This window comes from Oryza sativa, chromosome 4 (assembly GCF_034140825.1).
Source record: "Oryza sativa Japonica Group chromosome 4, ASM3414082v1".
NCBI classification, from domain to species: Eukaryota; Viridiplantae; Streptophyta; class Magnoliopsida; order Poales; family Poaceae; genus Oryza; species Oryza sativa.
Genome location: NC_089038.1, coordinates 2,253,169 through 2,257,846, shown reverse-complemented (window position 1 = coordinate 2,257,846; position 4,678 = coordinate 2,253,169).

Sequence of the window (4,678 nt, the reverse complement as noted above, 5' to 3'; positions counted from 1 at the left end):
CCCTAAAATACTCTCCGGATTTTCCCGTGAATTTTCGGAGCTCAAGAAGTAAATTTAATAGCACAAAGTTCATTTAACCAATTAGAATAAAAAGAAAAGAAAATAATTTTCCCCTTCCTTGCTTTCGGGCTCGGCCCAAATTCCTCCCCCTCCCCCTCTCGGGCTCTCTCTCTCCCTCGGCCCAGCTCGCCGCTCGGTTCTCTCCTCCCCGAAGTCTACTTTGCCTCCCCAGCCGGCCTCTCCCTCCCTCTCTCTCCGACAGGTGGGACCCGAGGCCCCACCTGTCATCGTCCCCCCCCAACCGTCTCCTCCTCTCTCCTTTCCCCCGAGCCACCGACAGGTGGGCCCCACCTGTCGGGGTCATCCCCAACCTCCAGCCCGGGCCGGCAACTGCCATGGCCGCCCGAGCCGCCCACGTCGCCGCCCCTCCCCGCGCGTCTTCCGGTTCCCGCGCGCTTGTGGGCGCGGTCCACCCCACGTCATCCCCTTCCTCCACCATTTCCCCCACTTCTCCCCTCCAAAACCGGCGCCAAACTGCCCCCACTCACCCACGTCGCCGGCGCCCCTTTCCCCCTTCAAATCCGTCGCCAACCGGCCTCCCCGTCGACTCTCGAGGCTATAAAAACAATCCCCGGCCTCCCCTCATCCATTTCCCCAATTTTCCCCAAGCCGCCGCGCCCTCTACCGAGCTCTCCACGCCGATCCCCTTCGCCGCCGCTCGCCAGCGATCTCCAGCCGCCCGCCACCGCCGCTCCCGTCGCTGCCGCGCTGCGCCGCCGCCACCTATAGCATCACGGCACCCCGCCGCACCCCGGCATCCACTCCATCTCCCTCCTCCACCGCCGGAACCACCTTCCCATCGCGAGGCCGAGCCACTACCGCCACACGCCGCCTTCAGCCGGCCGCTGCCGCCGCGTTAGTCGTCGCCGCACCTCACCGCTTGCGCCGTCGGCAACGTCGTGCCAAGCTCTACCCCGGCCCCTACTCCATCTCCCCTCTCCGCCTCCGGAAAATCGCCGCCTCGCGCACCACCTCTCTCGCGCTGCCGCCATCTCGCCTCCCTCCGTCGGCTGCCTCTCTCCGGCGTCGCCCCGTGGTGAGCACCCCGGTTTCCTCCTCCTCTCCCTCCTAGCGCCGTGCGCTGCCGTTTCCGTGCGTGCGTCGCCGCCGTGCCGTGTGCTCGACCGGCCGGCTGCCGCTGCCCTGCTCGCCCGGGCCGATCGGTTCCCTTTGCCGCGCCTCCCTCGCATGCGCCGCCGCTCCCTCCGTCGCCGGCGCCCCTCGGTGAGGACCCCCTCCATCTCCTCTCCCTTTCCCCTCTTTTCGTCGCCTCCCGCGCGTGCCGTCGCGCCGGTGGTCGTCGCCGGCGACCATCGGGCCGTGCGCCGTCGCTCCCGGCCGGCCGACCGGTGAGCCGGCTCCCGCTCGCCCGTGGCCGCCCGATCCCCCTTCGGGGCGATCTGGGCCGTCCACGTGGCCTTCCCGTGCCGCCCGCGTCGGTGCCTCTGTGGCGCCACGTCGGCGCCACCTCTGCTAGCCGTCCGTCGTGGCCGCCACGTGTCTGCCACATGGTGCGCCCGCGGACCAGCGCGTGCGTGGACTCGGTCCACGGTGCGCCCGCCACCCGTGAGTCACCGACAGGTGGGGCCCGCTTGCCGGCGCCACCTCTTCCCCGTCGGATGACGTCATAATTGATTTAAATTGCGCAATAAATCGGTACTAATTCTAGAAATTCATTAAAATGGCTCAAAACCTTCTAAAATTCATATCTAATTCATTCGAACTCCGAATTGAGCCATTCAACTTGCAAAATTCATCTAAAATTGAGCTCTACATGTTTGTTTACTTTTTATGTACTGTTTGCTTGGTCTTTATTAGAGTTTTTCCTCGTTTTGCGTGCCAGCGTGTAGTTTCCGTCGTTTCGGAAGTCCGCGGTCGCGAGGAAAAGAGTTCGGAAGATCAAAGTGAAGAAGCAAGGCAAGTCACACATTCCCCTTGAGCATGTTGATCCCAATTTATAAATGTTTTACCGTTTACAAATAAATATGCATGTTTTGCTAATTACATGGGGTCAGGGTATTACCTATCTGCTCGCTTGTGCCATGTTTACTTGATATCTGTTCTTTGTCAACCTTGGGTAATCAATTGACTAGCTTGTGTTACTTATGTGACCTAGCTAGAACTATATGCTTAGCCATGCTTAATTACCACTAGCTCAGTTGATGGGATAATTGCAATATTAGACCTTTCTAGTATCAGATTGAGCTGCGTGCTCGAGACATCTGGCCATGCTTCATGGTCGTAATTATCCAACTAAAATGCAACTGAATGGTGGGCTGTGGGTGCATGGTTTTGCTGGTCGCACCCATGGCAATTAAGGACCGGTTCGCGGGATGCCCTGGAAGAACTTATCGTACTTACCACAAGCCAGCGTGGGCAACGGCTGGGCTTGTAGTGTAGCTTTTCTCTAGCCGACGTACCCAGGCGAGGGTGGGCGTGATGGAGTTGGGTCGGCCGGGGTGTCCGGTTGATCGGCTTCCGGATTCACCGCGGCACGAAAGGGGGGCTGCCCGTTGCCTGCTGGGGACGGGGGCGAACCCTAAGGTGTGGTGCGATCGGTTAGAGGGGGTTATGCGAAGGGTCCTGTCACGGCCTCTTTCCGGTATGTCGTGGTGGCATGTCGGCGCACGGAAACGTGTCGTGGGGCTGTGTCTTGTGGGTACAGTTGTACACCTCTGATCAGAGTAAAACTATTCGAATAGCCGTGCCCGCGGTTATGGGCGGTCGACCAGATTCACCGTGATTAGTCCCACCTTAATAAATCGACCCAATACACTGTAGTTTAGGTGGGTTGGTTGGGCCTGTTCAACGTGGTGTAGCGTTGATCAGTGGAGATTTAATGTTACTTTATTTACTCAACTGTTTTACTGTTTTGCTCAATAAAATGTTTTACAACCGCCTTTATGCAAATAGCCACAAACCATCCTTGTATCCCCTTGCACGTCTGCATCGTTGGTGTGGCTTGCTGAGTACGGTGGTTGTACTCAGTCTTGCTATTATTCCCCCTTTTCAGAAGTGTAGTGCTTCTGAGCTGAAGACGAAGTTAGAGGACCAAGGCTCAGACCCCAGTTGAGTTTTGCCTGTGGAGTGGAGCTGAAGCCCCGCTAGGATCGCCTTTTTCCGCTGCTGCTGTTTTCGTTTCGGTGCGAGGACTAAGTGCCTCTTTTGTAAGTATTTTACGCTTTATTTACGTTTGGAACTGTATATTACTTGTCGTTTTGTGTACCCTGGCTGGTCCTGGACAGGGATTTAATACACAAAATAGTCTGGAAATTTGGGCTAAATTTCTGGGCGTGACAAAGGTGCCACCGTTTTCTCCAAGATAGATCTTCGATCAGGGTATCACCAGTTGAGAATCAAAGAGGAAGATATACCTAAGACAGCTTTTACCACTAGGTATGGATTGTTCGAATGTACTGTTATGTCTTTTGGACTTACCAATGCCTCCGCTTTCTTCATGAACTTGATGAATAAGGTGTTTATGGAATACCTAGACAAGTTCGTGGTGGTCTTTATTGATGACATTCTTATCTACTCCCGAACCAAAGAAGAGCATGAAGAACATCTTCGCCTTGCACTAGAGAAGCTACGAGAGCATCAATTTTATGCCAAGTTTAGCAAGTGTGAATTTTGGTTGTCTGAAGTAAAGTTCCTTGGTCACATCATCTCAGCAGGAGGAGTTGCCGTTGATCCTAGTAATGTGGAATCCGTAACCAATTGGAAACAACCAAAGACAGTTTCAGAGATTCGCAGTTTCCTAGGCTTCACAGGATATTATCGGAGGTTTATAGATAATTTTTTCAAGATTGCTAAGCCCATGACACGGCTGCTTCAGAAAGATGTGAAGTACAAGTGGTCAGAAGAATGTGAGCAGAGTTTCCAAGAGTTGAAGAATCGCTTAATATCCGCTCCTATTTTGATTTTGCCTGATCCAAAGAAGGGTTTCCAAGTGTATTGCGATGCATCCAAACTTGGGTTAGGTTGTGTTCTGATGCAAGATGGGAAGGTGGTTGCCTATGCATCTCGTCAGATACGTCCGCATGAGAAGAACTACCCTACTCATGATCTTGAGTTAGCTGCAGTGGTTCATGCGTTGAAAATTTGGCGTCATTATCTTTTCGGTACTCGTATAGAGGTGTATACCGATCATAAGAGTTTAAAATATATCTTTACTCAGCCGGATCTGAACATGAGACAACGGAGATGGTTGGAATTAATTAAAGATTATGACATGGGAATTCATTATCACCCAGGGAAGGCTAATGTTGTAGCAGACGCTCTTAGCAGGAAAGGCTATTGCAATGCTACGGAAGGACGACAGTTGCCGTTGGAGTTATGCAAGGAATTTGAAAGATTAAATTTGGGAATTGTCAGTAGAGGTTTTGTTGCAGTCTTAGAAGCGAAGCCCACTCTAATTGATCAAGTTAGAGAAGCCCAAATTAATGATCCTGATATTCAAGAAATCAAGAAGAATATGAGAAGAGGAAAGGCTATCGGTTTCTTGGAGGATGAGCAAGGAACTGTATGGTTGGGTGAGAGAATCTGCGTCCCCGACAACAAAGATTTAAAAGATGCAATTCTGAAAGAAGCTCATGATACCTTATACTCCATTCACCCT